At 35.7% G+C, this 26,451-nt stretch overlaps 49 non-coding genes across 49 annotated transcripts; all 49 read left to right on the forward strand.

Moving 5' to 3' along the window:
* The first annotated feature begins 778 nt into the window (after window positions 1-778).
* LOC140053254 (5S ribosomal RNA) lies at window positions 779-897 on the forward strand. The gene has a single exon (XR_011846112.1). It is a non-coding gene; the product is annotated as a 5S ribosomal RNA (ribosomal RNA).
* A 117-nt stretch (window positions 898-1,014) lies between these two features.
* On the forward strand, window positions 1,015-1,133 carry LOC140053255 (5S ribosomal RNA). Its single transcript, XR_011846114.1, has one exon. It is a non-coding gene; the product is annotated as a 5S ribosomal RNA (ribosomal RNA).
* Window positions 1,134-1,929: 796 nt separating this feature from the next.
* Window positions 1,930-2,048, forward strand: LOC140052930 (5S ribosomal RNA). Its single transcript, XR_011845841.1, has one exon. It is a non-coding gene; the product is annotated as a 5S ribosomal RNA (ribosomal RNA).
* Window positions 2,049-2,166: 118 nt separating this feature from the next.
* Window positions 2,167-2,285, forward strand: LOC140052774 (5S ribosomal RNA). Its single transcript, XR_011845690.1, has one exon. It is a non-coding gene; the product is annotated as a 5S ribosomal RNA (ribosomal RNA).
* A 796-nt stretch (window positions 2,286-3,081) lies between these two features.
* Window positions 3,082-3,200, forward strand: LOC140052976 (5S ribosomal RNA). The gene has a single exon (XR_011845885.1). It is a non-coding gene; the product is annotated as a 5S ribosomal RNA (ribosomal RNA).
* A 118-nt stretch (window positions 3,201-3,318) lies between these two features.
* Window positions 3,319-3,437, forward strand: LOC140053479 (5S ribosomal RNA). The gene has a single exon (XR_011846339.1). It is a non-coding gene; the product is annotated as a 5S ribosomal RNA (ribosomal RNA).
* Window positions 3,438-3,554: 117 nt separating this feature from the next.
* Window positions 3,555-3,673, forward strand: LOC140053256 (5S ribosomal RNA). The gene has a single exon (XR_011846115.1). It is a non-coding gene; the product is annotated as a 5S ribosomal RNA (ribosomal RNA).
* Window positions 3,674-4,468: 795 nt separating this feature from the next.
* On the forward strand, window positions 4,469-4,587 carry LOC140053257 (5S ribosomal RNA). The gene has a single exon (XR_011846116.1). It is a non-coding gene; the product is annotated as a 5S ribosomal RNA (ribosomal RNA).
* Window positions 4,588-4,704: 117 nt separating this feature from the next.
* On the forward strand, window positions 4,705-4,823 carry LOC140053259 (5S ribosomal RNA). Its single transcript, XR_011846118.1, has one exon. It is a non-coding gene; the product is annotated as a 5S ribosomal RNA (ribosomal RNA).
* A 796-nt stretch (window positions 4,824-5,619) lies between these two features.
* LOC140052931 (5S ribosomal RNA) lies at window positions 5,620-5,738 on the forward strand. Its single transcript, XR_011845842.1, has one exon. It is a non-coding gene; the product is annotated as a 5S ribosomal RNA (ribosomal RNA).
* A 118-nt stretch (window positions 5,739-5,856) lies between these two features.
* On the forward strand, window positions 5,857-5,975 carry LOC140052775 (5S ribosomal RNA). Its single transcript, XR_011845691.1, has one exon. It is a non-coding gene; the product is annotated as a 5S ribosomal RNA (ribosomal RNA).
* A 118-nt stretch (window positions 5,976-6,093) lies between these two features.
* Window positions 6,094-6,212, forward strand: LOC140053261 (5S ribosomal RNA). Its single transcript, XR_011846119.1, has one exon. It is a non-coding gene; the product is annotated as a 5S ribosomal RNA (ribosomal RNA).
* Window positions 6,213-6,329: 117 nt separating this feature from the next.
* On the forward strand, window positions 6,330-6,448 carry LOC140053262 (5S ribosomal RNA). The gene has a single exon (XR_011846120.1). It is a non-coding gene; the product is annotated as a 5S ribosomal RNA (ribosomal RNA).
* A 796-nt stretch (window positions 6,449-7,244) lies between these two features.
* On the forward strand, window positions 7,245-7,363 carry LOC140053263 (5S ribosomal RNA). The gene has a single exon (XR_011846121.1). It is a non-coding gene; the product is annotated as a 5S ribosomal RNA (ribosomal RNA).
* A 117-nt stretch (window positions 7,364-7,480) lies between these two features.
* LOC140053556 (5S ribosomal RNA) lies at window positions 7,481-7,599 on the forward strand. Its single transcript, XR_011846413.1, has one exon. It is a non-coding gene; the product is annotated as a 5S ribosomal RNA (ribosomal RNA).
* Window positions 7,600-8,396: 797 nt separating this feature from the next.
* LOC140053264 (5S ribosomal RNA) lies at window positions 8,397-8,515 on the forward strand. Its single transcript, XR_011846122.1, has one exon. It is a non-coding gene; the product is annotated as a 5S ribosomal RNA (ribosomal RNA).
* Window positions 8,516-8,632: 117 nt separating this feature from the next.
* On the forward strand, window positions 8,633-8,751 carry LOC140053265 (5S ribosomal RNA). The gene has a single exon (XR_011846123.1). It is a non-coding gene; the product is annotated as a 5S ribosomal RNA (ribosomal RNA).
* A 118-nt stretch (window positions 8,752-8,869) lies between these two features.
* On the forward strand, window positions 8,870-8,988 carry LOC140053480 (5S ribosomal RNA). The gene has a single exon (XR_011846340.1). It is a non-coding gene; the product is annotated as a 5S ribosomal RNA (ribosomal RNA).
* A 795-nt stretch (window positions 8,989-9,783) lies between these two features.
* LOC140053266 (5S ribosomal RNA) lies at window positions 9,784-9,902 on the forward strand. Its single transcript, XR_011846125.1, has one exon. It is a non-coding gene; the product is annotated as a 5S ribosomal RNA (ribosomal RNA).
* Window positions 9,903-10,019: 117 nt separating this feature from the next.
* LOC140053557 (5S ribosomal RNA) lies at window positions 10,020-10,138 on the forward strand. The gene has a single exon (XR_011846414.1). It is a non-coding gene; the product is annotated as a 5S ribosomal RNA (ribosomal RNA).
* Window positions 10,139-10,871: 733 nt separating this feature from the next.
* On the forward strand, window positions 10,872-10,990 carry LOC140052932 (5S ribosomal RNA). Its single transcript, XR_011845843.1, has one exon. It is a non-coding gene; the product is annotated as a 5S ribosomal RNA (ribosomal RNA).
* Window positions 10,991-11,107: 117 nt separating this feature from the next.
* LOC140053267 (5S ribosomal RNA) lies at window positions 11,108-11,226 on the forward strand. The gene has a single exon (XR_011846126.1). It is a non-coding gene; the product is annotated as a 5S ribosomal RNA (ribosomal RNA).
* A 117-nt stretch (window positions 11,227-11,343) lies between these two features.
* Window positions 11,344-11,462, forward strand: LOC140053268 (5S ribosomal RNA). The gene has a single exon (XR_011846127.1). It is a non-coding gene; the product is annotated as a 5S ribosomal RNA (ribosomal RNA).
* A 796-nt stretch (window positions 11,463-12,258) lies between these two features.
* On the forward strand, window positions 12,259-12,377 carry LOC140053269 (5S ribosomal RNA). The gene has a single exon (XR_011846128.1). It is a non-coding gene; the product is annotated as a 5S ribosomal RNA (ribosomal RNA).
* Window positions 12,378-12,494: 117 nt separating this feature from the next.
* LOC140053272 (5S ribosomal RNA) lies at window positions 12,495-12,613 on the forward strand. The gene has a single exon (XR_011846130.1). It is a non-coding gene; the product is annotated as a 5S ribosomal RNA (ribosomal RNA).
* A 118-nt stretch (window positions 12,614-12,731) lies between these two features.
* LOC140053482 (5S ribosomal RNA) lies at window positions 12,732-12,850 on the forward strand. Its single transcript, XR_011846342.1, has one exon. It is a non-coding gene; the product is annotated as a 5S ribosomal RNA (ribosomal RNA).
* A 795-nt stretch (window positions 12,851-13,645) lies between these two features.
* LOC140053273 (5S ribosomal RNA) lies at window positions 13,646-13,764 on the forward strand. The gene has a single exon (XR_011846131.1). It is a non-coding gene; the product is annotated as a 5S ribosomal RNA (ribosomal RNA).
* A 117-nt stretch (window positions 13,765-13,881) lies between these two features.
* Window positions 13,882-14,000, forward strand: LOC140053558 (5S ribosomal RNA). Its single transcript, XR_011846415.1, has one exon. It is a non-coding gene; the product is annotated as a 5S ribosomal RNA (ribosomal RNA).
* A 733-nt stretch (window positions 14,001-14,733) lies between these two features.
* Window positions 14,734-14,852, forward strand: LOC140052934 (5S ribosomal RNA). Its single transcript, XR_011845845.1, has one exon. It is a non-coding gene; the product is annotated as a 5S ribosomal RNA (ribosomal RNA).
* A 117-nt stretch (window positions 14,853-14,969) lies between these two features.
* Window positions 14,970-15,088, forward strand: LOC140053483 (5S ribosomal RNA). The gene has a single exon (XR_011846343.1). It is a non-coding gene; the product is annotated as a 5S ribosomal RNA (ribosomal RNA).
* Window positions 15,089-15,883: 795 nt separating this feature from the next.
* Window positions 15,884-16,002, forward strand: LOC140053274 (5S ribosomal RNA). The gene has a single exon (XR_011846132.1). It is a non-coding gene; the product is annotated as a 5S ribosomal RNA (ribosomal RNA).
* A 117-nt stretch (window positions 16,003-16,119) lies between these two features.
* LOC140053275 (5S ribosomal RNA) lies at window positions 16,120-16,238 on the forward strand. The gene has a single exon (XR_011846133.1). It is a non-coding gene; the product is annotated as a 5S ribosomal RNA (ribosomal RNA).
* Window positions 16,239-17,034: 796 nt separating this feature from the next.
* Window positions 17,035-17,153, forward strand: LOC140052977 (5S ribosomal RNA). The gene has a single exon (XR_011845886.1). It is a non-coding gene; the product is annotated as a 5S ribosomal RNA (ribosomal RNA).
* Window positions 17,154-17,271: 118 nt separating this feature from the next.
* On the forward strand, window positions 17,272-17,390 carry LOC140053484 (5S ribosomal RNA). The gene has a single exon (XR_011846344.1). It is a non-coding gene; the product is annotated as a 5S ribosomal RNA (ribosomal RNA).
* A 117-nt stretch (window positions 17,391-17,507) lies between these two features.
* On the forward strand, window positions 17,508-17,626 carry LOC140053276 (5S ribosomal RNA). The gene has a single exon (XR_011846134.1). It is a non-coding gene; the product is annotated as a 5S ribosomal RNA (ribosomal RNA).
* Window positions 17,627-18,421: 795 nt separating this feature from the next.
* LOC140053277 (5S ribosomal RNA) lies at window positions 18,422-18,540 on the forward strand. The gene has a single exon (XR_011846136.1). It is a non-coding gene; the product is annotated as a 5S ribosomal RNA (ribosomal RNA).
* A 117-nt stretch (window positions 18,541-18,657) lies between these two features.
* On the forward strand, window positions 18,658-18,776 carry LOC140053590 (5S ribosomal RNA). Its single transcript, XR_011846445.1, has one exon. It is a non-coding gene; the product is annotated as a 5S ribosomal RNA (ribosomal RNA).
* Window positions 18,777-19,572: 796 nt separating this feature from the next.
* Window positions 19,573-19,691, forward strand: LOC140053278 (5S ribosomal RNA). The gene has a single exon (XR_011846137.1). It is a non-coding gene; the product is annotated as a 5S ribosomal RNA (ribosomal RNA).
* Window positions 19,692-19,808: 117 nt separating this feature from the next.
* Window positions 19,809-19,927, forward strand: LOC140053279 (5S ribosomal RNA). The gene has a single exon (XR_011846138.1). It is a non-coding gene; the product is annotated as a 5S ribosomal RNA (ribosomal RNA).
* Window positions 19,928-21,785: 1,858 nt separating this feature from the next.
* Window positions 21,786-21,904, forward strand: LOC140052978 (5S ribosomal RNA). The gene has a single exon (XR_011845887.1). It is a non-coding gene; the product is annotated as a 5S ribosomal RNA (ribosomal RNA).
* Window positions 21,905-22,022: 118 nt separating this feature from the next.
* Window positions 22,023-22,141, forward strand: LOC140053485 (5S ribosomal RNA). The gene has a single exon (XR_011846345.1). It is a non-coding gene; the product is annotated as a 5S ribosomal RNA (ribosomal RNA).
* A 117-nt stretch (window positions 22,142-22,258) lies between these two features.
* LOC140053280 (5S ribosomal RNA) lies at window positions 22,259-22,377 on the forward strand. Its single transcript, XR_011846139.1, has one exon. It is a non-coding gene; the product is annotated as a 5S ribosomal RNA (ribosomal RNA).
* Window positions 22,378-23,172: 795 nt separating this feature from the next.
* LOC140053281 (5S ribosomal RNA) lies at window positions 23,173-23,291 on the forward strand. Its single transcript, XR_011846140.1, has one exon. It is a non-coding gene; the product is annotated as a 5S ribosomal RNA (ribosomal RNA).
* Window positions 23,292-23,408: 117 nt separating this feature from the next.
* LOC140053591 (5S ribosomal RNA) lies at window positions 23,409-23,527 on the forward strand. The gene has a single exon (XR_011846446.1). It is a non-coding gene; the product is annotated as a 5S ribosomal RNA (ribosomal RNA).
* A 796-nt stretch (window positions 23,528-24,323) lies between these two features.
* LOC140052935 (5S ribosomal RNA) lies at window positions 24,324-24,442 on the forward strand. The gene has a single exon (XR_011845846.1). It is a non-coding gene; the product is annotated as a 5S ribosomal RNA (ribosomal RNA).
* Window positions 24,443-24,560: 118 nt separating this feature from the next.
* On the forward strand, window positions 24,561-24,679 carry LOC140052776 (5S ribosomal RNA). The gene has a single exon (XR_011845692.1). It is a non-coding gene; the product is annotated as a 5S ribosomal RNA (ribosomal RNA).
* Window positions 24,680-25,475: 796 nt separating this feature from the next.
* Window positions 25,476-25,594, forward strand: LOC140052980 (5S ribosomal RNA). Its single transcript, XR_011845889.1, has one exon. It is a non-coding gene; the product is annotated as a 5S ribosomal RNA (ribosomal RNA).
* Window positions 25,595-25,712: 118 nt separating this feature from the next.
* LOC140053486 (5S ribosomal RNA) lies at window positions 25,713-25,831 on the forward strand. The gene has a single exon (XR_011846346.1). It is a non-coding gene; the product is annotated as a 5S ribosomal RNA (ribosomal RNA).
* A 117-nt stretch (window positions 25,832-25,948) lies between these two features.
* On the forward strand, window positions 25,949-26,067 carry LOC140053284 (5S ribosomal RNA). The gene has a single exon (XR_011846142.1). It is a non-coding gene; the product is annotated as a 5S ribosomal RNA (ribosomal RNA).
* Window positions 26,068-26,451: the final 384 nt, after the last annotated feature.

Raw genomic sequence — 26,451 nt, forward strand, 5'->3', positions numbered from 1 at the left:
AATTATACTAAACAATGTTTATTTTACCTTTCAATTATGTTTTTTGACAGTAACTATAAGATCTTTCTCAGTTATAATCTTGAACCGCAAGTAACCGAATGTCTACAACCGTACCAGGTTGCCTAGCCTGTGAATATCTGTTGTCGTACACCTGTTTTTATCTTTTTAATAATCCTAAAATATAGTCTCGTTTAAGTGTTTCTATTTTCCAAAAATGTGTTTATACTGTTGATGATAGTATAAGTAAATAAATTCAAACTGTAACCGCAATTAATCGAAAGTTTTTCAACTAAACTGCATTGAAAACAACGGTTCTCGTCCGATCACTGAAGTTAAACAAGTTGTTGTTCAAAGACATGTTTGTTGTTGTATGTTGCTGCTGTGGTGACGGTACAAACGTCACTGTACTACGCGGGCGTCCACTTGTGTGCGCGTTTGATTCTTAGCAACAACGCGGCCTGAATCTTTTGTACATGCCGCTATTGTGTTATGCTTCTTTGTACAGTGTTATTGTTTCCTTTATATTATCTTTTTAAGAACCTCAGTATAACTTTTTAAATTATACTAAAAAAAGTTGAATTTACCTTTCAAGTATGTGTTTCTTCAACAGAAGTGGGTGTAAATACCAACGTCATGGTTTCAGCAGCTGCTAATTTCAATCCTAGAAAATGTTCTATAATAAATGAACAAAACTATTAGGTTATAGGATATATATATTTATAGAGATTTTGACAGTGAATATAAGATGTATATATACTTGAACCGCAAGTAACCGAACGTCTACAACCATACCACGTTGAAAACACCGGTTCTCGTCCGAACACCGCAGTTAAACAACGTCGGGCCTGGTTAGTACTTGGATGGGAGACCGCCTGGGAATACCTGGTGTCGTAGACCTATGTTTAACTTTTTTAAATTATACTAAACAATGTTTATTTTACCTTTCAATTATGTTTTTTGACAGTAACTATAAGATCTTTCTCAGTTATAATCTTGAACCGCAAGGAACCGAATGTCTACAACCATACCACGTTGAAAACACCGGTTCTCGTCCGAACACCGCAGTTAAACAACGTCGGGCCTGGTTAGTACTTGGATGGGAGACCGCCTGGGAATACCTGGTGTCGTAGACCTATGTTTAACTTTTTTAAATTATACTAAATAAAGTTTATTTTACCTTTCAATTATATTTTTATGACAGTAACTATAAGATCTTTCTAAGTTATAATCTTGAACCGCAAGTAACCGAATGTCTACAACCGTACCAGGTTGCCTAGCCTGTGAATATCTGTTGTCGTACACCTGTTTTTATCTTTTTAATAATCCTAAAATATAGTCTCGTTTAAGTGTTTCGATTTTCCAAAAATGTGTTTATACTGTTGATGATAGTATAAGTAAATAAATTCAAACTGTAACCGCAATTAATCGAAAGTTTTTCAACTAAACTGCATTGAAAACAACTGTTCTCGTCCGATCACTGAAGTTAAACAAGTTGTTGTTCAAAGACATGTTTGTTGTTGTATGTTGCTGCTGTGGTGACGGTACAAACGTCACTGTACTACGCGGGCGTCCACTTGTGTGCGCGTTTGATTCTTAGCAACAAAGCGGCCTGAATCTTTTGTACATGCCGCTATTGTGTTATGCTTCTTTGTACAGTGTTATTGTTTCCTTTATATTATCTTTTTAAGAACCTCAGTATAACTTTTTAAATTATACTAAACAAAGTTGAATTTACCTTTCAAGTATGTGTTTCTTCAACAGAAGTGGGTGTAAATACCAACGTCATGGTTTCAGCAGCTGCTAATTTCAATCCTAGAAAATGTTCTATAATAAATGAACAAAACTATTAGGTTATAGGATATATGTGTTTATAGAGATTTTGACAGTGAATATAAGATTTATATATACTTGAACCGCAAGTAACCGAACGTCTACAACCATACCATGTTGAAAACACCGGTTCTCGTCCGAACACCGCAGTTAAACAACGTCGGGCCTCGTTAGTACTTGGATGGGAGACCGCCTGGGAATACCTGGTGTCGTAGACCTATGTTTAACTTTTTTAAATTATACTAAACAAAGTTTATTTTACCTTTCAATTATGTTTTTATGACAGTAACTATAAGATCTTTCTAAGTTATAATCTTGAACCGCAAGTAACCGAACGTCTACAACCATACCACGTTGAAAACACCGGTTCTCCTCCGAACACTGCAGTTAAACAACGTCGGGCCTGGTTAGTACTTGGATGGGAGACCGCCTGGGAATACCTGGTGTCGTAGACCTATGTTTAACTTTTTTAAATTATACTAAACAATGTTTATTTTACCTTTCAATTATGTTTTTATGACAGTAACTATAAGATCTTTCTAAGTTATAATCTTGAACCGCAAGTAACCGAATGTCTACAACCGTACCAGGTTGCCTAGCCTGTGAATATCTGTTATCGTACACCTGTTTTTATCTTTTTAATAATCCTAAAATATAGTCTCCTTTAAGTGTTTCGATTTTCCAAAAATGTGTTTATACTGTTGATGATAGTATAAGTAAATAAATTCAAACTTTAACCGCAATTAATCGAAAGTTTTTCAACTAAACTGCATTGAAAACAACGGTTCTCGTCCGATCACTGAAGTTAAACAAGTTGTTGTTCAAAGACATGTTTGTTGTTGTATGTTGCTGCTGTGGTGACGGTACAAACGTCACTGTACTACGCGATCGTCCACTTGTGTGCGCGTTTGATTCTTAGCAACAAAGCGGCCTGAATCTTTTGTACATGCCGCTATTGTGTTATGCTTCTTTGTACAGTGTTATTATTTCCTTTATATTATCTTTTTAAGAACCTCAGTATAACTTTTTAAATTATACTAAACAAAGTTGAATTTACCTTTCAAGTATGTGTTTCTTCAACAGAAGTGGGTGTAAATACCAACGTCATGGTTTCAGCAGCTGCTAATTTCAATCCTAGAAAATGTTCTATAATAAATGAACAAAACTATTAGGTTATAGGATATATGTGTTTATAGAGATTTTGACAGTGAATATAAGATTTATATATACTTGAACCGCAAGTAACCGAACGTCTACAACCATACCATGTTGAAAACACCGGTTCTCGTCCGAACACCGGAGTTAAACAACGTCGGGCCTCGTTAGTACTTGGATGGGAGACCGCCTGGGAATACCTGGTGTCGTAGACCTATGTTTAACTTTTTTAAATTATACTAAACAAAGTTTATTTTACCTTTCAATTATGTTTTTATGACAGTAACTATAAGATCTTTCTAAGTTATAATCTTGAACCGCAAGTAACCGAACGTCTACAACCATACCACGTTGAAAACACCGGTTCTCCTCCGAACACCGCAGTTAAACAACGTCGGGCCTGGTTAGTACTTGGATGGGAGACCGCCTGGGAATACCTGGTGTCGTAGACCTATGTTTAACTTTTTTAAATTATACTAAACAATGTTTATTTTACCTTTCAATTATGTTTTTTGACAGTAACTATAAGATCTTTCTCAGTTATAATCTTGAACCGCAAGTAACCGAATGTCTACAACCATACCACGTTGAAAACACCGGTTCTCGTCCGAACACCGCAGTTAAACAACGTCGGGCCTGGTTAGTACTTGGATGGGAGACCGCCTGGGAATACCTGGTGTCGTAGACCTATGTTTAACTTTTTTAAATTATACTAAACAATGTTTATTTTACCTTTCAATTATGTTTTTTGACAGTAACTATAAGATCTTTCTCAGTTATAATCTTGAACCGCAAGTAACCGAATGTCTACAACCGTACCAGGTTGCCTAGCCTGTGAATATCTGTTGTCGTACACCTGTTTTTATCTTTTTAATAATCCTAAAATATAGTCTCGTTTAAGTGTTTCTATTTTCCAAAAATGTGTTTATACTGTTGATGATAGTATAAGTAAATAAATTCAAACTGTAACCGCAATTAATCGAAAGTTTTTCAACTAAACTGCATTGAAAACAACGGTTCTCGTCCGATCACTGAAGTTAAACAAGTTGTTGTTCAAAGACATGTTTGTTGTTGTATGTTGCTGCTGTGGTGACGGTACAAACGTCACTGTACTACGCGGGCGTCCACTTGTGTGCGCGTTTGATTCTTAGCAACAACGCGGCCTGAATCTTTTGTACATGCCGCTATTGTGTTATGCTTCTTTGTACAGTGTTATTGTTTTCTTTATATTATCTTTTTAAGAACCTCAGTATAACTTTTTAAATTATACTAAAAAAAGTTGAATTTACCTTTCAAGTATGTGTTTCTTCAACAGAAGTGGGTGTAAATACCAACGTCATGGTTTCAGCAGCTGCTAATTTCAATCCTAGAAAATGTTCTATAATAAATGAACAAAACTATTAGGTTATAGGATATATATATTTATAGAGATTTTGACAGTGAATATAAGATGTATATATACTTGAACCGCAAGTAACCGAACGTCTACAACCATACCACGTTGAAAACACCGGTTCTCGTCCGAACACCGCAGTTAAACAACGTCGGGCCTGGTTAGTACTTGGATGGGAGACCGCCTGGGAATACCTGGTGTCGTAGACCTATGTTTAACTTTTTTAAATTATACTAAACAATGTTTATTTTACCTTTCAATTATGTTTTTTGACAGTAACTATAAGATCTTTCTCAGTTATAATCTTGAACCGCAAGGAACCGAATGTCTACAACCATACCACGTTGAAAACACCGGTTCTCGTCCGAACACCGCAGTTAAACAACGTCGGGCCTGGTTAGTACTTGGATGGGAGACCGCCTGGGAATACCTGGTGTCGTAGACCTATGTTTAACTTTTTTAAATTATACTAAATAAAGTTTATTTTACCTTTCAATTATATTTTTATGACAGTAACTATAAGATCTTTCTAAGTTATAATCTTGAACCGCAAGTAACCGAATGTCTACAACCGTACCAGGTTGCCTAGCCTGTGAATATCTGTTGTCGTACACCTGTTTTTATCTTTTTAATAATCCTAAAATATAGTCTCGTTTAAGTGTTTCGATTTTCCAAAAATGTGTTTATACTGTTGATGATAGTATAAGTAAATAAATTCAAACTGTAACCGCAATTAATCGAAAGTTTTTCAACTAAACTGCATTGAAAACAACTGTTCTCGTCCGATCACTGAAGTTAAACAAGTTGTTGTTCAAAGACATGTTTGTTGTTGTATGTTGCTGCTGTGGTGACGGTACAAACGTCACTGTACTACGCGGGCGTCCACTTGTGTGCGCGTTTGATTCTTAGCAACAAAGCGGCCTGAATCTTTTGTACATGCCGCTATTGTGTTATGCTTCTTTGTACAGTGTTATTGTTTCCTTTATATTATCTTTTTAAGAACCTCAGTATAACTTTTTAAATTATACTAAACAAAGTTGAATTTACCTTTCAAGTATGTGTTTCTTCAACAGAAGTGGGTGTAAATACCAACGTCATGGTTTCAGCAGCTGCTAATTTCAATCCTAGAAAATGTTCTATAATAAATGAACAAAACTATTAGGTTATAGGATATATGTGTTTATAGAGATTTTGACAGTGAATATAAGATTTATATATACTTGAACCGCAAGTAACCGAACGTCTACAACCATACCATGTTGAAAACACCGGTTCTCGTCCGAACACCGCAGTTAAACAACGTCGGGCCTCGTTAGTACTTGGATGGGAGACCGCCTGGGAATACCTGGTGTCGTAGACCTATGTTTAACTTTTTTAAATTATACTAAACAAAGTTTATTTTACCTTTCAATTATGTTTTTATGACAGTAACTATAAGATCTTTCTAAGTTATAATCTTGAACCGCAAGTAACCGAACGTCTACAACCATACCACGTTGAAAACACCGGTTCTCCTCCGAACACTGCAGTTAAACAACGTCGGGCCTGGTTAGTACTTGGATGGGAGACCGCCTGGGAATACCTGGTGTCGTAGACCTATGTTTAACTTTTTTAAATTATACTAAACAATGTTTATTTTACCTTTCAATTATGTTTTTATGACAGTAACTATAAGATCTTTCTAAGTTATAATCTTGAACCGCAAGTAACCGAACGTCTACAACCATACCACGTTGAAAACACCGGTTCTCGTCCGAACACCGCAGTTAAACAACGTCGGGCCTGGTTAGTACTTGGATGGGAGACCGCCTGGGAATACCTGGTGTCGTAGACCTATGTTTAACTTTTTTAAATTATACTAAACAATGTTTATTTTACCTTTCAATTATGTTTTTTGACAGTAACTATAAGATCTTTCTCAGTTATAATCTTGAACCGCAAGTAACCGAATGTCTACAACCATACCACGTTGAAAACACCGGTTCTCGTCCGAACACCGCAGTTAAACAACGTCGGGCCTGGTTAGTACTTGGATGGGAGACCGCCTGGGAATACCTGGTGTCGTAGACCTATGTTTAACTTTTTTAAATTATACTAAATAAAGTTTATTTTACCTTTCAATTATATTTTCAAGACAGTAACTATAAGATCTTTCTAAGTTCTAATCTTGAACCGCAAGTAACCGAATGTCTACAACCGTACCAGGTTGCCTAGCCTGTGAATATCTGTTGTCGTACACCTGTTTTTATCTTTTTATTTATCCTAAAATATAGTCTCCTTTAAGTGTTTCGATTTTCCAAAAATGTGTTTATACTGTTGATGATAGTATAAGTAAATAAATTCAAACTTTAACCGCAATTAATCGAAAGTTTTTCAACTAAACTGCATTGAAAACAACGGTTCTCGTCCGATCACTGAAGTTAAACAAGTTGTTGTTCAAAGACATGTTTGTTGTTGTATGTTGCTGCTGTGGTGACGGTACAAACGTCACTGTACTACGCGGGCGTCCACTTGTGTGCGCGTTTGATTCTTAGCAACAAAGCGGCCTGAATCTTTTGTACATGCCGCTAATGTGTTATGCTTCATTGTACAGTGTTATTGTTTCCTTTATATTATCTTTTTAAGAACCTCAGTATAACTTTTTAAATTATACTAAACAAAGTTGAATTTACCTTTCAAGTATGTGTTTCTTCAACAGAAGTGGGTGTAAATACCAACGTCATGGTTTCAGCAGCTGCTAATTTCAATCCTAGAAAATGTTCTATAATAAATGAACAAAACTATTAGGTTATAGGATATATATGTTTATAGAGATTTTGACAGTGAATATAAGATGTATATATACTTGAACCGCAAGTAACCGAACGTCTACAACCATACCACGTTGAAAACACCGGTTCTCGTCCGAACACCGCAGTTAAACAACGTCGGGCCTGGTTAGTACTTGGATGGGAGACCGCCTGGGAATACCTGGTGTCGTAGACCTATGTTTAACTTTTTTAAATTATACTAAACAATGTTTATTTTACCTTTCAATTATGTTTTTTGACAGTAACTATAAGATCTTTCTAAGTTATAATCTTGAACCGCAAGTAACCGAATGTCTACAACCATACCACGTTGAAAACACCGGTTCTCGTCCGAACACCGCAGTTAAACAACGTCGGGCCTGGTTAGTACTTGGATGGAAGACCGCCTGGGAATACCTGGTGTCGTAGACCTATGTTTAACTTTTTTAAATTATACTAAACAATGTTTATTTTACCTTTCAATTATGTTTTTTGACAGTAACTATAAGTTCTTTCTCAGTTATAATCTTGAACCGCAAGTAACCGAATGTCTACAACCGTACCAGGTTGCCTAGCCTGTGAATATCTGTTGTCGTACACCTGTTTTTATCTTTTTAATAATCCTAAAATATAGTCTCCTTTAAGTGTTTCGATTTTCCAAAAATGTGTTTATACTGTTGATGATAGTATAAGTAAATAAATTCAAACTTTAACCGCAATTAATCGAAAGTTTTTCAACTAAACTGCATTGAAAACAACGGTTCTCGTCCGATCACTGAAGTTAAACAAGTTGTTGTTCAAAGACATGTTTGTTGTTGTATGTTGCTGCTGTGGTGACGGTACAAACGTCACTGTACTACGCGGGCGTCCACTTGTGTGCGCGTTTGATTCTTAGCAACAAAGCGGCCTGAATCTTTTGTACATGCCGCTAATGTGTTATGCTTCATTGTACAGTGTTATTGTTTCCTTTATATTATCTTTTTAAGAACCTCAGTATAACTTTTTAAATTATACTAAACAAAGTTGAATTTACCTTTCAAGTATGTGTTTCTTCAACAGAAGTGGGTGTAAATACCAACGTCATGGTTTCAGCAGCTGCTAATTTCAATCCTAGAGAAAATGTTCTATAATAAATGAACAAAACTATTAGGTTATAGGATATATATGTTTATAGAGATTTTGACAGTGAATATAAGATGTATATATACTTGAACCGCAAGTAACCGAACGTCTACAACCATACCACGTTGAAAACACCGGTTCTCGTCCGAACACCGCAGTTAAACAACGTCGGGCCTGGTTAGTACTTGGATGGGAGACCGCCTGGGAATACCTGGTGTCGTAGACCTATGTTTAACTTTTTTAAATTATACTAAACAATGTTTATTTTACCTTTCAATTATGTTTTTTGACAGTAACTATAAAATCTTTCTCAGTTATAATCTTGAACCGCAAGTAACCGAATGTCTACAACCATACCACGTTGAAAACACCGGTTCTCGTCCGAACACCGCAGTTAAACAACGTCGGGCCTGGTTAGTACTTGGATGGGAGACCGCCTGGGAATACCTGGTGTCGTAGACCTATGTTTAACTTTTTTAAATTATACTAAATAAAGTTTATTTTACCTTTCAATTATATTTTTATGACAGTAACTATAAGATCTTTCTAAGTTATAATCTTGAACCGCAAGTAACCGAACGTCTACAACCATACCACGTTGAAAACACCGGTTCTCCTCCGAACACCGCAGTTAAACAACGTCGGGCCTGGTTAGTACTTGGATGGGAGACCGCCTGGGAATACCTGGTGTCGTAGACCTATGTTTAACTTTTTTAAATTATACTAAACAATGTTTATTTTACCTTTCAATTATGTTTTTTGACAGTAACTATAAGATCTTTCTCAGTTATAATCTTGAACCGCAAGTAACCGAATGTCTACAACCGTACCAGGTTGCCTAGCCTGTGAATATCTGTTGTCGTACACCTGTTTTTATCTTTTTAATAATCCTAAAATATAGTCTCGTTTAAGTGTTTCGATTTTCCAAAAATGTGTTTATACTGTTGATGATAGTATAAGTAAATAAATTCAAACTGTAACCGCAATTAATCGAAAGTTTTTAAACTAAACTGCATTGAAAACAACGGTTCTCGTCCGATCACTGAAGTTAAACAAGTTTTTGTTCAAAGACATGTTTGTTGTTGTATGTTGCTGCTGTGGTGACGGTACAAACGTCACTGTACTACGCGGGCGTCCACTTGTGTGCGCGTTTGATTCTTAGCAACAAAGCGGCCTGAATCTTTTGTACATGCCGCTAATGTGTTATGCTTCATTGTACAGTGTTATTGTTTCCTTTATATTATCTTTTTAAGAACCTCAGTATAACTTTTTAAATTATACTAAACAAAGTTGAATTTACCTTTCAAGTATGTGTTTCTTCAACAGAAGTGGGTGTAAATACCAACGTCATGGTTTCAGCAGCTGCTAATTTCAATCCTAGAAAATGTTCTTTAATAAATGAACAAAACTATTAGGTTATAGGATATATATGTTTATAGAGATTTTGACAGTGAATATAAGATGTATATATACTTGAACCGCAAGTAACCGAACGTCTACAACCATACCACGTTGAAAACACCGGTTCTCGTCCGAACACCGCAGTTAAACAACGTCGGGCCTGGTTAGTACTTGGATGGGAGACCGCCTGGGAATACCTGGTGTCGTAGACCTATGTTTAACTTTTTTAAATTATACTAAACAATGTTTATTTTACCTTTCAATTATGTTTTTTGACAGTAACTATAAGATCTTTCTCAGTTATAATCTTGAACCGCAAGTAACCGAATGTCTACAACCATACCACGTTGAAAACACCGGTTCTCGTCCGAACACCGCAGTTAAACAACGTCGGGCCTGGTTAGTACTTGGATGGAAGACCGCCTGGGAATACCTGGTGTCGTAGACCTATGTTTAACTTTTTTAAATTATACTAAACAATGTTTATTTTACCTTTCAATTGTGTTTTTTGACAGTAACTATAAGTTCTTTCTCAGTTATAATCTTGAACCGCAAGTAACTGAATGTCTACAACCGTACCAGGTTGCCTAGCCTGTGAATATCTGTTGTCGTACACCTGTTTTTATCTTTTTAATAATCCTAAAATATAGTCTCGTTTAAGTGTTTCTATTTTCCAAAAATGTGTTTATACTGTTGATGATAGTATAAGTAAATAAATTCAAACTGTAACCGCAATTAATCGAAAGTTTTTCAACTAAACTGCATTGAAAACAACGGTTCTCGTCCGATCACTGAAGTTAAACAAGTTGTTGTTCAAAGACATGTTTGTTGTTGTATGTTGCTGCTGTGGTGACGGTACAAACGTCACTGTACTACGCGGGCGTCCACTTGTGTGCGCGTTTGATTCTTAGCAACAAAGCGGCCTGAATCTTTTGTACATGCCGCTAATGTGTTATGCTTCATTGTACAGTGTTATTGTTTCCTTTATATTATCTTTTTAAGAACCTCAGTATAACTTTTTAAATTATACTAAACAAAGTTGAATTTACCTTTCAAGTATGTGTTTCTTCAACAGAAGTGGGTGTAAATATCAACGTCATGGTTTCAGCAGCTGCTAATTTCAATCCTAGAAAATGTTCTATAATAAATGAACAAAAGTATTAGGTTATAAGTAACCGAACGTCTACAACCATACCATGTTGAAAACACCGGTTCTCGTCCGAACACCGCAGTTAAACAACGTCGGGCCTCGTTAGTACTTGGATGGGAGACCGCCTGGGAATACCTGGTGTCGTAGACCTATGTTTAACTTTTTTAAATTATACTAAACAATGTTTATTTTACCTTTCAATTATGTTTTTTGACAGTAACTATAAGATCTTTCTAAGTTATAATCTTGAACCGCAAGTAACCGAACGTCTACAACCATACCACGTTGAAAACACCGGTTCTCGTCCGAACACCGCAGTTAAACAACGTCGGGCCTGGTTAGTACTTGGATGGGAGACCGCCTGGGAATACCTGGTGTCGTAGACCTATGTTTAACTTTTTTAAATTATACTAAACAATGTTTATTTTACCTTTCAATTATGTTTTTTGACAGTAACTATAAGATCTTTCTCAGTTATAATCTTGAACCGCAAGGAACCGAATGTCTACAACCATACCACGTTGAAAACACCGGTTCTCGTCCGAACACCGCAGTTAAACAACGTCGGGCCTGGTTAGTACTTGGATGGGAGACCGCCTGGGAATACCTGGTGTCGTAGACCTATGTTTAACTTTTTTAAATTATACTAAATAAAGTTTATTTTACCTTTCAATTATATTTTCAAGACAGTAACTATAAGATCTTTCTAAGTTCTAATCTTGAACCGCAAGTAACCGAATGTCTACAACCGTACCAGGTTGCCTAGCCTGTGAATATCTGTTGTCGTACACCTGTTTTTATCTTTTTAATAATCCTAAAATATAGTCTCCTTTAAGTGTTTCGATTTTCCAAAAATGTGTTTATACTGTTGATGATAGTATAAGTAAATAAATTCAAACTTTAACCGCAATTAATCGAAAGTTTTTCAACTAAACTGCATTGAAAACAACGGTTCTCGTCCGATCACTGAAGTTAAACAAGTTGTTGTTCAAAGACATGTTTGTTGTTGTATGTTGCTGCTGTGGTGACGGTACAAACGTCACTGTACTACGCGGGCGTCCACTTGTGTGCGCGTTTGATTCTTAGCAACAAAGCGGCCTGAATCTTTTGTACATGCCGCTAATGTGTTATGCTTCATTGTACAGTGTTATTGTTTCCTTTATATTATCTTTTTAAGAACCTCAGTATAACTTTTTAAATTATACTAAACAAAGTTGAATTTACCTTTCAAGTATGTGTTTCTTCAACAGAAGTGGGTGTAAATACCAACGTCATGGTTTCAGCAGCTGCTAATTTCAATCCTAGAAAATGTTCTATAATAAATGAACAAAACTATTAGGTTATAGGATATATATGTTTATAGAGATTTTGACAGTGAATATAAGATGTATATATACTTGAACCGCAAGTAACCGAACGTCTACAACCATACCACGTTGAAAACACCGGTTCTCGTCCGAACACCGCAGTTAAACAACGTCGGGCCTGGTTAGTACTTGGATGGGAGACCGCCTGGGAATACCTGGTGTCGTAGACCTATGTTTAACTTTTTTAAATTATACTAAACAATGTTTATTTTACCTTTCAATTATGTTTTTTGACAGTAACTATAAAATCTTTCTCAGTTATAATCTTGAACCGCAAGTAACCGAATGTCTACAACCATACCACGTTGAAAACACCGGTTCTCGTCCGAACACCGCAGTTAAACAACGTCGGGCCTGGTTAGTACTTGGATGGGAGACCGCCTGGGAATACCTGGTGTCGTAGACCTATGTTTAACTTTTTTAAATTATACTAAATAAAGTTTATTTTACCTTTCAATTATATTTTTATGACAGTAACTATAAGATCTTTCTAAGTTATAATCTTGAACCGCAAGTAACCGAACGTCTACAACCATACCACGTTGAAAACACCGGTTCTCCTCCGAACACCGCAGTTAAACAACGTCGGGCCTGGTTAGTACTTGGATGGGAGACCGCCTGGGAATACCTGGTGTCGTAGACCTATGTTTAACTTTTTTAAATTATACTAAACAATGTTTATTTTACCTTTCAATTATGTTTTTTGACAGTAACTATAAGATCTTTCTCAGTTATAATCTTGAACCGCAAGTAACCGAATGTCTACAACCGTACCAGGTTGCCTAGCCTGTGAATATCTGTTGTCGTACACCTGTTTTTATCTTTTTAATAATCCTAAAATATAGTCTCGTTTAAGTGTTTCGATTTTCCAAAAATGTGTTTATACTGTTGATGATAGTATAAGTAAATAAATTCAAACTGTAACCGCAATTAATCGAAAGTTTTTCAACTAAACTGCATTGAAAACAACGGTTCTCGTCCGATCACTGAAGTTAAACAAGTTGTTGTTCAAAGACATGTTTGTTGTTGTATGTTGCTGCTGTGGTGACGGTACAAACGTCACTGTACTACGCGGGCGTCCACTTGTGTGCGCGTTTGATTCTTAGCAACAAAGCGGCCTGAATCTTTTGTACATGCCGCTAATGTGTTATGCTTCATTGTACAGTGTTATTGTTTCCTTTATATTATCTTTTTAAGAACCTCAGTATAACTTTTTAAATTATACTAAACAAAGTTGAATTTACCTTTCAAGTATGTGTTTCTTCAACAGAAGTGGGTGTAAATACCAACGTCATGGTTTCAGCAGCTGCTAATTTCAATCCTAGAAAATGTTCTATAATAAATGAACAAAACTATTAGGTTATAGGATATATATGTTTATAGAGATTTTGACAGTGAATATAAGATGTATATATACTTGAACCGCAAGTAACCGAACGTCTACAACCATACCACGTTGAAAACACCGGTTCTCGTCCGAACACCGCAGTTAAACAACGTCGGGCCTGGTTAGTACTTGGATGGGAGACCGCCTGGGAATACCTGGTGTCGTAGACCTATGTTTAACTTTTTTAAATTATACTAAACAATGTTTATTTTACCTTTCAATTATGTTTTTTGACAGTAACTATAAGATCTTTCTCAGTTATAATCTTGAACCGCAAGTAACCGAATGTCTACAACCATACCACGTTGAAAACACCGGTTCTCGTCCGAACACCGCAGTTAAACAACGTCGGGCCTGGTTAGTACTTGGATGGAAGACCGCCTGGGAATACCTGGTGTCGTAGACCTATGTTTAACTTTTTTAAATTATACTAAACAATGTTTATTTTACCTTTCAATTATGTTTTTTGACAGTAACTATAAGTTCTTTCTCAGTTATAATCTTGAACCGCAAGTAACCGAATGTCTACAACCGTACCAGGTTGCCTAGCCTGTGAATATCTGTTGTCGTACACCTGTTTTTATCTTTTTAATAATCCTAAAATATAGTCTCGTTTAAGTGTTTCTATTTTCCAAAAATGTGTTTATACTGTTGATGATAGTATAAGTAAATAAATTCAAACTGTAACCGCAATTAATCGAAAGTTTTTCAACTAAACTGCATTGAAAACAACGGTTCTCGTCCGATCACTGAAGTTAAACAAGTTGTTGTTCAAAGACATGTTTGTTGTTGTATGTTGCTGCTGTGGTGACGGTACAAACGTCACTGTACTACGCGGGCGTCCACTTGTGTGCGCGTTTGATTCTTAGCAACAAAGCGGCCTGAATCTTTTGTACATGCCGCTAATGTGTTATGCTTCATTGTACAGTGTTATTGTTTCCTTTATATTATCTTTTTAAGAACCTCAGTATAACTTTTTAAATTATACTAAACAAAGTTGAATTTACCTTTCAAGTATGTGTTTCTTCAACAGAAGTGGGTGTAAATATCAACGTCATGGTTTCAGCAGCTGCTAATTTCAATCCTAGAAAATGTTCTATAATAAATGAACAAAAGTATTAGGTTATAAGTAACCGAACGTCTACAACCATACCATGTTGAAAACACCGGTTCTCGTCCGAACACCGCAGTTAAACAACGTCGGGCCTCGTTAGTACTTGGATGGGAGACCGCCTGGGAATACCTGGTGTCGTAGACCTATGTTTAACTTTTTTAAATTATACTAAACAATGTTTATTTTACCTTTCAATTATGTTTTTTGACAGTAACTATAAGATCTTTCTAAGTTATAATCTTGAACCGCAAGTAACCGAACGTCTACAACCATACCACGTTGAAAACACCGGTTCTCCTCCGAACACCGCAGTTAAACAACGTCGGGCCTGGTTAGTACTTGGATGGGAGACCGCCTGGGAATACCTGGTGTCGTAGACCTATGTTTAACTTTTTTAAATTATACTAAACAATGTTTATTTTACCTTTCAATTATGTTTTTTGACAGTAACTATAAGATCTTTCTCAGTTATAATCTTGAACCGCAAGTAACCGAATGTCTACAACCGTACCAGGTTGCCTAGCCTGTGAATATCTGTTGTCGTACACCTGTTTTTATCTTTTTAATAATCCTAAAATATAGTCTCGTTTAAGTGTTTCTATTTTCCAAAAATGTGTTTATACTGTTGATGATAGTATAAGTAAATAAATTCAAACTGTAACCGCAATTAATCGAAAGTTTTTCAACTAAACTGCATTGAAAACAACGGTTCTCGTCCGATCACTGAAGTTAAACAAGTTGTTGTTCAAAGACATGTTTGTTGTTGTATGTTGCTGCTGTGGTGACGGTACAAACGTCACTGTACTACGCGGGCGTCCACTTGTGTGCGCGTTTGATTCTTAGCAACAACGCGGCCTGAATCTTTTGTACATGCCGCTATTGTGTTATGCTTCTTTGTACAGTGTTATTGTTTCCTTTATATTATCTTTTTAAGAACCTCAGTATAACTTTTTAAATTATACTAAAAAAAGTTGAATTTACCTTTCAAGTATGTGTTTCTTCAACAGAAGTGGGTGTAAATACCAACGTCATGGTTTCAGCAGCTGCTAATTTCAATCCTAGAAAATGTTCTATAATAAATGAACAAAACTATTAGGTTATAGGATATATATATTTATAGAGATTTTGACAGTGAATATAAGATGTATATATACTTGAACCGCAAGTAACCGAACGTCTACAACCATACCACGTTGAAAACACCGGTTCTCGTCCGAACACCGCAGTTAAACAACGTCGGGCCTGGTTAGTACTTGGATGGGAGACCGCCTGGGAATACCTGGTGTCGTAGACCTATGTTTAACTTTTTTAAATTATACTAAACAATGTTTATTTTACCTTTCAATTATGTTTTTTGACAGTAACTATAAGATCTTTCTCAGTTATAATCTTGAACCGCAAGGAACCGAATGTCTACAACCATACCACGTTGAAAACACCGGTTCTCGTCCGAACACCGCAGTTAAACAACGTCGGGCCTGGTTAGTACTTGGATGGGAGACCGCCTGGGAATACCTGGTGTCGTAGACCTATGTTTAACTTTTTTAAATTATACTAAATAAAGTTTATTTTACCTTTCAATTATATTTTTATGACAGTAACTATAAGATCTTTCTAAGTTATAATCTTGAACCGCAAGTAACCGAATGTCTACAACCGTACCAGGTTGCCTAGCCTGTGAATATCTGTTGTCGTACACCTGTTTTTATCTTTTTAATAGTCCTAAAATATAGTCTCGTTTAAGTGTTTCGATTTTCCAAAAATGTGTTTATACTGTTGATGATAGTATAAGTAAATAAATTCAAACTGTAACCGCAATTAATCGAAAGTTTTTCAACTAAACTGCATTGAAAACAACTGTTCTCGTCCGATCACTGAAGTTAAACAAGTTGTTGTTCAAAGACATGTTTGTTGTTGTATGTTGCTGCTGTGGTGACGGTACAAACGTCACTGTACTACGCGATCGTCCACTTGTGTGCGCGTTTGATTCTTAGCAACAAAGCGGCCTGAATCTTTTGTACATGCCGCTATTGTGTTATGCTTCTTTGTACAGTGTTATTATTTCCTTTATATTATCTTTTTAAGAACCTCAGTATAACTTTTTAAATTATACTAAACAAAGTTGAATTTACCTTTCAAGTATGTGTTTCTTCAACAGAAGTGGGTGTAAATACCAACGTCATGGTTTCAGCAGCTGCTAATTTCAATCCTAGAAAATGTTCTATAATAAATGAACAAAACTATTAGGTTATAGGATATATGTGTTTATAGAGATTTTGACAGTGAATATAAGATTTATATATACTTGAACCGCAAGTAACCGAACGTCTACAACCATACCATGTTGAAAACACCGGTTCTCGTCCGAACACCGGAGTTAAACAACGTCGGGCCTCGTTAGTACTTGGATGGGAGACCGCCTGGGAATACCTGGTGTCGTAGACCTATGTTTAACTTTTTTAAATTATACTAAACAAAGTTTATTTTACCTTTCAATTATGTTTTTATGACAGTAACTATAAGATCTTTCTAAGTTATAATCTTGAACCGCAAGTAACCGAACGTCTACAACCATACCACGTTGAAAACACCGGTTCTCCTCCGAACACCGCAGTTAAACAACGTCGGGCCTGGTTAGTACTTGGATGGGAGACCGCCTGGGAATACCTGGTGTCGTAGACCTATGTTTAACTTTTTTAAATTATACTAAACAATGTTTATTTTACCTTTCAATTATGTTTTTTGACAGTAACTATAAGATCTTTCTCAGTTATAATCTTGAACCGCAAGTAACCGAATGTCTACAACCATACCACGTTGAAAACACCGGTTCTCGTCCGAACACCGCAGTTAAACAACGTCGGGCCTGGTTAGTACTTGGATGGGAGACCGCCTGGGAATACCTGGTGTCGTAGACCTATGTTTAACTTTTTTAAATTATACTAAACAATGTTTATTTTACCTTTCAATTATGTTTTTTGACAGTAACTATAAGATCTTTCTCAGTTATAATCTTGAACCGCAAGTAACCGAATGTCTACAACCGTACCAGGTTGCCTAGCCTGTGAATATCTGTTGTCGTACACCTGTTTTTATCTTTTTAATAATCCTAAAATATAGTCTCGTTTAAGTGTTTCTATTTTCCAAAAATGTGTTTATACTGTTGATGATAGTATAAGTAAATAAATTCAAACTGTAACCGCAATTAATCGAAAGTTTTTCAACTAAACTGCATTGAAAACAACGGTTCTCGTCCGATCACTGAAGTTAAACAAGTTGTTGTTCAAAGACATGTTTGTTGTTGTATGTTGCTGCTGTGGTGACGGTACAAACGTCACTGTACTACGCGGGCGTCCACTTGTGTGCGCGTTTGATTCTTAGCAACAACGCGGCCTGAATCTTTTGTACATGCCGCTATTGTGTTATGCTTCTTTGTACAGTGTTATTGTTTCCTTTATATTATCTTTTTAAGAACCTCAGTATAACTTTTTAAATTATACTAAAAAAAGTTGAATTTACCTTTCAAGTATGTGTTTCTTCAACAGAAGTGGGTGTAAATACCAACGTCATGGTTTCAGCAGCTGCTAATTTCAATCCTAGAAAATGTTCTATAATAAATGAACAAAACTATTAGGTTATAGGATATATATATTTATAGAGATTTTGACAGTGAATATAAGATGTATATATACTTGAACCGCAAGTAACCGAACGTCTACAACCATACCACGTTGAAAACACCGGTTCTCGTCCGAACACCGCAGTTAAACAACGTCGGGCCTGGTTAGTACTTGGATGGGAGACCGCCTGGGAATACCTGGTGTCGTAGACCTATGTTTAACTTTTTTAAATTATACTAAACAATGTTTATTTTACCTTTCAATTATGTTTTTTGACAGTAACTATAAGATCTTTCTCAGTTATAATCTTGAACCGCAAGGAACCGAATGTCTACAACCATACCACGTTGAAAACACCGGTTCTCGTCCGAACACCGCAGTTAAACAACGTCGGGCCTGGTTAGTACTTGGATGGGAGACCGCCTGGGAAAACCTGGTGGCGTAGACCTATGTTTAACTTTTTTAAATTATACTAAATAAAGTTTATTTTACCTTTCAATTATATTTTTATGACAGTAACTATAAGATCTTTCTAAGTTATAATCTTGAACCGCAAGTAACCGAATGTCTACAACCGTACCAGGTTGCCTAGCCTGTGAATATCTGTTGTCGTACACCTGTTTTTATCTTTTTAATAATCCTAAAATATAGTCTCGTTTAAGTGTTTCGATTTTCCAAAAATGTGTTTATACTGTTGATGATAGTATAAGTAAATAAATTCAAACTGTAACCGCAATTAATCGAAAGTTTTTCAACTAAACTGCATTGAAAACAACTGTTCTCGTCCGATCACTGAAGTTAAACAAGTTGTTGTTCAAAGACATGTTTGTTGTTGTATGTTGCTGCTGTGGTGACGGTACAAACGTCACTGTACTACGCGGGCGTCCACTTGTGTGCGCGTTTGATTCTTAGCAACAAAGCGGCCTGAATCTTTTGTACATGCCGCTATTGTGTTATGCTTCTTTGTACAGTGTTATTGTTTCCTTTATATTATCTTTTTAAGAACCTCAGTATAACTTTTTAAATTATACTAAACAAAGTTGAATTTACCTTTCAAGTATGTGTTTCTTAAACAGAAGTGGGTGTAAATACCAACGTCATGGTTTCAGCAGCTGCTAATTTCAATCCTAGAAAATGTTCTATAATAAATGAACAAAACTATTAGGTTATAGGATATATATATTTATAGAGATTTTGACAGTGAATATAAGATGTATATATACTTGAACCGCAAGTAACCGAACGTCTACAACCATACCACGTTGAAAACACCGGTTCTCGTCCGAACACCGCAGTTAAACAACGTCGGGCCTGGTTAGTACTTGGATGGGAGACCGCCTGGGAATACCTGGTGTCGTAGACCTATGTTTAACTTTTTTAAATTATACTAAACAATGTTTATTTTACCTTTCAATTATGTTTTTTGACAGTAACTATAAGATCTTTCTCAGTTATAATCTTGAACCGCAAGGAACCGAATGTCTACAACCATACCACGTTGAAAACACCGGTTCTCGTCCGAACACCGCAGTTAAACAACGTCGGGCCTGGTTAGTACTTGGATGGGAGACCGCCTGGGAATACCTGGTGTCGTAGACCTATGTTTAACTTTTTTAAATTATACTAAATAAAGTTTATTTTACCTTTCAATTATATTTTTATGACAGTAACTATAAGATCTTTCTAAGTTATAATCTTGAACCGCAAGTAACCGAATGTCTACAACCGTACCAGGTTGCCTAGCCTGTGAATATCTGTTGTCGTACACCTGTTTTTATCTTTTTAATAGTCCTAAAATATAGTCTCGTTTAAGTGTTTCGATTTTCCAAAAATGTGTTTATACTGTTGATGATAGTATAAGTAAATAAATTCAAACTGTAACCGCAATTAATCGAAAGTTTTTCAACTAATGATATTAGTCTAGCATGTAACCATGTAGACATGATTATGTATGCAGATGACACAAATGTGTTTTGTAGTCACAATGATATTACTCAAGCTTTTGATACAATGAACCAGGAGTTATCTATACTTTCGGACTGGTTTATTGCTAACAAATTAACGCTAAATGTAAACAAATCAAAATATGTTATATTTAAGGCTAGAAATAAGTCAGCTGACACTACCTCACTAGAATTGAGGATGGGAAATGAATGTATAGTAAAAGCTACTGAAGTTAAATTTCTAGGCTTATTTCTGGATGAAACTTTATCGTTTAATTTTCATGTAAATGAGGTAGCAAACAGTATTTCTAGAATAATTGGTGTCTTAAACAAAGTGAAGTCTATGTTATCAAGTAAAATCTTGTTAACGGTATACAATGCACTTATATTACCTAGAATAACGTATGCTATCACAGTATGGGGTGCTACTTCTGCTACAAACTTAAACCGTATACATATTCTCCAGAAAAAAGCACTTAGAAATATTTGTCATGTTCATTTTATGCATCCTTCTCATCCACTTTTTATTTCAACCCAAACATTAAATATTTTTGACCTTTATACGAAACACACTGCTATATTTATGTATCAATATAAACATAATCTATTACCTGAATCATTTAATAACTTATTTAGTACATCTGCCTCATTCCATAATTACTCAACTAGAAACAGGTCAAACTACTGTCCACAACTAAAACGCACCAAAGTCGGACAGCAATGTATTTCCTACCAAGGAACACATATTTGGAACAATTTAACAGACTATATAAAACAATCCCCCACTTTAAGTTTGTTTAAACAGAGATTAAAGCAATATTATAACAATAGAAATATTTAAGTTAAGTAAATCACATTATGTTATTTTGGTTTGTTCTTTTTGTTTGTACTAATTGTTTGATCTTTTTGTTAGGGTTACATGCTTAAAGCACTTGTGCTTATTTTGTATCCCATTCCATTATCTTATTATTTGTATTGTATTTGTATATGTTTTTATTTTGATTATGGAATAAAAATGTCGATGAATTGAAATTGAAAAAAACAACTGTTCTCGTCCGATCACTGAAGTTAAACAAGTTGTTGTTCAAAGACATGTTTGTTGTTGTATGTTGCTGCTGTGGTGACGGTACAAACGTCACTGTACTACGCGATCGTCCACTTGTGTGCGCGTTTGATTCTTAGCAACAAAGCGGCCTGAATCTTTTGTACATGCCGCTATTGTGTTATGCTTCTTTGTACAGTGTTATTATTTCCTTTATATTATCTTTTTAAGAACCTCAGTATAACTTTTTAAATTATACTAAACAAAGTTGAATTTACCTTTCAAGTATGTGTTTCTTCAACAGAAGTGGGTGTAAATACCAACGTCATGGTTTCAGCAGCTGCTAATTTCAATCCTAGAAAATGTTCTATAATAAATGAACAAAACTATTAGGTTATAGGATATATGTGTTTATAGAGATTTTGACAGTGAATATAAGATTTATATATACTTGAACCGCAAGTAACCGAACGTCTACAACCATACCATGTTGAAAACACCGGTTCTCGTCCGAACACCGGAGTTAAACAACGTCGGGCCTCGTTAGTACTTGGATGGGAGACCGCCTGGGAATACCTGGTGTCGTAGACCTATGTTTAACTTTTTTAAATTATACTAAACAAAGTTTATTTTACCTTTCAATTATGTTTTTATGACAGTAACTATAAGATCTTTCTAAGTTATAATCTTGAACCGCAAGTAACCGAACGTCTACAACCATACCACGTTGAAAACACCGGTTCTCCTCCGAACACCGCAGTTAAACAACGTCGGGCCTGGTTAGTACTTGGATGGGAGACCGCCTGGGAATACCTGGTGTCGTAGACCTATGTTTAACTTTTTTAAATTATACTAAACAATGTTTATTTTACCTTTCAATTATGTTTTTTGACAGTAACTATAAGATCTTTCTCAGTTATAATCTTGAACCGCAAGTAACCGAATGTCTACAACCATACCACGTTGAAAACACCGGTTCTCGTCCGAACACCGCAGTTAAACAACGTCGGGCCTGGTTAGTACTTGGATGGGAGACCGCCTGGGAATACCTGGTGTCGTAGACCTATGTTTAACTTTTTTAAATTATACTAAACAATGTTTATTTTACCTTTCAATTATGTTTTTTGACAGTAACTATAAGATCTTTCTCAGTTATAATCTTGAACCGCAAGTAACCGAATGTCTACAACCGTACCAGGTTGCCTAGCCTGTGAATATCTGTTGTCGTACACCTGTTTTTATCTTTTTAATAATCCTAAAATATAGTCTCGTTTAAGTGTTTCTATTTTCCAAAAATGTGTTTATACTGTTGATGATAGTATAAGTAAATAAATTCAAACTGTAACCGCAATTAATCGAAAGTTTTTCAACTAAACTGCATTGAAAACAACGGTTCTCGTCCGATCACTGAAGTTAAACAAGTTGTTGTTCAAAGACATGTTTGTTGTTGTATGTTGCTGCTGTGGTGACGGTACAAACGTCACTGTACTACGCGGGCGTCCACTTGTGTGCGCGTTTGATTCTTAGCAACAACGCGGCCTGAATCTTTTGTACATGCCGCTATTGTGTTATGCTTCTTTGTACAGTGTTATTGTTTCCTTTATATTATCTTTTTAAGAACCTCAGTATAACTTTTTAAATTATACTAAAAAAAGTTGAATTTACCTTTCAAGTATGTGTTTCTTCAACAGAAGTGGGTGTAAATACCAACGTCATGGTTTCAGCAGCTGCTAATTTCAATCCTAGAAAATGTTCTATAATAAATGAACAAAACTATTAGGTTATAGGATATATATATTTATAGAGATTTTGACAGTGAATATAAGATGTATATATACTTGAACCGCAAGTAACCGAACGTCTACAACCATACCACGTTGAAAACACCGGTTCTCGTCCGAACACCGCAGTTAAACAACGTCGGGCCTGGTTAGTACTTGGATGGGAGACCGCCTGGGAATACCTGGTGTCGTAGACCTATGTTTAACTTTTTTAAATTATACTAAACAATGTTTATTTTACCTTTCAATTATGTTTTTTGACAGTAACTATAAGATCTTTCTCAGTTATAATCTTGAACCGCAAGGAACCGAATGTCTACAACCATACCACGTTGAAAACACCGGTTCTCGTCCGAACACCGCAGTTAAACAACGTCGGGCCTGGTTAGTACTTGGATGGGAGACCGCCTGGGAAAACCTGGTGGCGTAGACCTATGTTTAACTTTTTTAAATTATACTAAATAAAGTTTATTTTACCTTTCAATTATATTTTTATGACAGTAACTATAAGATCTTTCTAAGTTATAATCTTGAACCGCAAGTAACCGAATGTCTACAACCGTACCAGGTTGCCTAGCCTGTGAATATCTGTTGTCGTACACCTGTTTTTATCTTTTTAATAATCCTAAAATATAGTCTCGTTTAAGTGTTTCGATTTTCCAAAAATGTGTTTATACTGTTGATGATAGTATAAGTAAATAAATTCAAACTGTAACCGCAATTAATCGAAAGTTTTTCAACTAAACTGCATTGAAAACAACTGTTCTCGTCCGATCACTGAAGTTAAACAAGTTGTTGTTCAAAGACATGTTTGTTGTTGTATGTTGCTGCTGTGGTGACGGTACAAACGTCACTGTACTACGCGGGCGTCCACTTGTGTGCGCGTTTGATTCTTAGCAACAAAGCGGCCTGAATCTTTTGTACATGCCGCTATTGTGTTATGCTTCTTTGTACAGTGTTATTGTTTCCTTTATATTATCTTTTTAAGAACCTCAGTATAACTTTTTAAATTATACTAAACAAAGTTGAATTTACCTTTCAAGTATGTGTTTCTTAAACAGAAGTGGGTGTAAATACCAACGTCATGGTTTCAGCAGCTGCTAATTTCAATCCTAGAAAATGTTCTATAATAAATGAACAAAACTATTAGGTTATAGGATATATGTGTTTATAGAGATTTTGACAGTGAATATAAGATTTATATATACTTGAACCGCAAGTAACCGAACGTCTACAACCATACCATGTTGAAAACACCGGTTCTCGTCCGAACACCGCAGTTAAACAACGTCGGGCCTCGTTAGTACTTGGATGGGAGACCGCCTGGGAATACCTGGTGTCGTAGACCTATGTTTAACTTTTTTAAATTATACTAAACAAAGTTTATTTTACCTTTCAATTATGTTTTTATGACAGTAACTATAAGATCTTTCTAAGTTATAATCTTGAACCGCAAGTAACCGAACGTCTACAACCATACCACGTTGAAAACACCGGTTCTCCTCCGAACACTGCAGTTAAACAACGTCGGGCCTGGTTAGTACTTGGATGGGAGACCGCCTGGGAATACCTGGTGTCGTAGACCTATGTTTAACTTTTTTAAATTATACTAAACAATGTTTATTTTACCTTTCAATTATGTTTTTATGACAGTAACTATAAGATCTTTCTAAGTTATAATCTTGAACCGCAAGTAACCGAATGTCTACAACCGTACCAGGTTGCCTAGCCTGTGAATATCTGTTATCGTACACCTGTTTTTATCTTTTTAATAATCCTAAAATATAGTCTCCTTTAAGTGTTTCGATTTTCCAAAAATGTGTTTATACTGTTGATGATAGTATAAGTAAATAAATTCAAACTTTAACCGCAATTAATCGAAAGTTTTTCAACTAAACTGCATTGAAAACAACGGTTCTCGTCCGATCACTGAAGTTAAACAAGTTGTTGTTCAAAGACATGTTTGTTGTTGTATGTTGCTGCTGTGGTGACGGTACAAACGTCACTGTACTACGCGATCGTCCACTTGTGTGCGCGTTTGATTCTTAGCAACAAAGCGGCCTGAATCTTTTGTACATGCCGCTATTGTGTTATGCTTCTTTGTACAGTGTTATTATTTCCTTTATATTATCTTTTTAAGAACCTCAGTATAACTTTTTAAATTATACTAAACAAAGTTGAATTTACCTTTCAAGTATGTGTTTCTTCAACAGAAGTGGGTGTAAATACCAACGTCATGGTTTCAGCAGCTGCTAATTTCAATCCTAGAAAATGTTCTATAATAAATGAACAAAACTATTAGGTTATAGGATATATGTGTTTATAGAGATTTTGACAGTGAATATAAGATTTATATATACTTGAACCGCAAGTAACCGAACGTCTACAACCATACCATGTTGAAAACACCGGTTCTCGTCCGAACACCGGAGTTAAACAACGTCGGGCCTCGTTAGTACTTGGATGGGAGACCGCCTGGGAATACCTGGTGTCGTAGACCTATGTTTAACTTTTTTAAATTATACTAAACAAAGTTTATTTTACCTTTCAATTATGTTTTTATGACAGTAACTATAAGATCTTTCTAAGTTATAATCTTGAACCGCAAGTAACCGAACGTCTACAACCATACCACGTTGAAAACACCGGTTCTCCTCCGAACACCGCAGTTAAACAACGTCGGGCCTGGTTAGTACTTGGATGGGAGACCGCCTGGGAATACCTGGTGTCGTAGACCTATGTTTAACTTTTTTAAATTATACTAAACAATGTTTATTTTACCTTTCAATTATGTTTTTTGACAGTAACTATAAGATCTTTCTCAGTTATAATCTTGAACCGCAAGTAACCGAATGTCTACAACCATACCACGTTGAAAACACCGGTTCTCGTCCGAACACCGCAGTTAAACAACGTCGGGCCTGGTTAGTACTTGGATGGGAGACCGCCTGGGAATACCTGGTGTCGTAGACCTATGTTTAACTTTTTTAAATTATACTAAACAATGTTTATTTTACCTTTCAATTATGTTTTTTGACAGTAACTATAAGATCTTTCTCAGTTATAATCTTGAACCGCAAGTAACCGAATGTCTACAACCGTACCAGGTTGCCTAGCCTGTGAATATCTGTTGTCGTACACCTGTTTTTATCTTTTTAATAATCCTAAAATATAGTCTCGTTTAAGTGTTTCTATTTTCCAAAAATGTGTTTATACTGTTGATGATAGTATAAGTAAATAAATTCAAACTGTAACCGCAATTAATCGAAAGTTTTTCAACTAAACTGCATTGAAAACAACGGTTCTCGTCCGATCACTGAAGTTAAACAAGTTGTTGTTCAAAGACATGTTTGTTGT

The sequence above is a fragment of the Antedon mediterranea genome, chromosome 6 (assembly GCF_964355755.1).
Source record: "Antedon mediterranea chromosome 6, ecAntMedi1.1, whole genome shotgun sequence".
Lineage (NCBI taxonomy): Eukaryota > Metazoa > Echinodermata > Crinoidea > Comatulida > Antedonidae > Antedon > Antedon mediterranea.